Below are 788 nucleotides of genomic sequence, written 5' to 3'. Positions count from 1 at the left end.
TTCTGTGTTTTCTTCCTTTTGTTTGCTGCTTGGAGATGGGGCCGGATAAGATCAGGGTGATGCTACATGTGTTCTGTACTCTGTGGCCCAAACCAAAATGCCAGCAGTAGTAAGCCCTCGGTCCTAGCTGAGCTGCGTAGCTACACTCGAAAGACACCGTCAGCTTGGGTTTTGCAGGGACTGGGAAAGGACAAGCTGAGTTTCTCCTGGCACACTTTGCTTGCAAATGTAACTTTCCCCTCCTGTTCCTCCTTAAAGCTGCTCTTGGACTTGGACTTGTGCGTTTTTCTCCTGCTCCTCAGGTGAGTTTAGGTAACTTCCTTTATTCTTTCTCTTTTTGGGTTGCATCTGAACCAGTGCTTTCAAATACGCACCCGCTCACTGTGCTGTCACTCCACGCTTGCCACCTCTCACCTTCAAACCCAGGAGGAGGATCTGGAGTGAGCCCATGCGGATGTGTGAGGAGGCATCTCCTGCCTCTGTGTGTATCCTTCCTTTTGCAAAGCCACAATAAACACTTTGATTGGGGTGGATGAGAGAAGAAAAAGCCTTTCTGCTCTCGCCAGCAATGGTGGAGCACGCAATGAGGAGACTCTCCTTATTCTCCTGTGTGACTGTTTCCTAGCGAGGCCTCAGCTGTGAAGCTGCAGCCAAAGCCTGATCTAGCTCTGGAGGGCAGCGCTGTCCTGCCGGTGCCGTCTGTGCGTCTCCATTTGCTTTGGGCAAAATAGGTTGTGTTAGCTCAGAAGGGTGTTTCTAAACTGTTCGTTCGGCGGCTGGTGACGTTT

This window comes from Grus americana, chromosome 15, assembly GCF_028858705.1.
Source record: "Grus americana isolate bGruAme1 chromosome 15, bGruAme1.mat, whole genome shotgun sequence".
Taxonomy (NCBI): Eukaryota; Metazoa; Chordata; class Aves; order Gruiformes; family Gruidae; genus Grus; species Grus americana.
The sequence above is the reverse complement of the archived record's forward strand: the minus strand, read 5'-3'. Positions refer to the sequence as shown.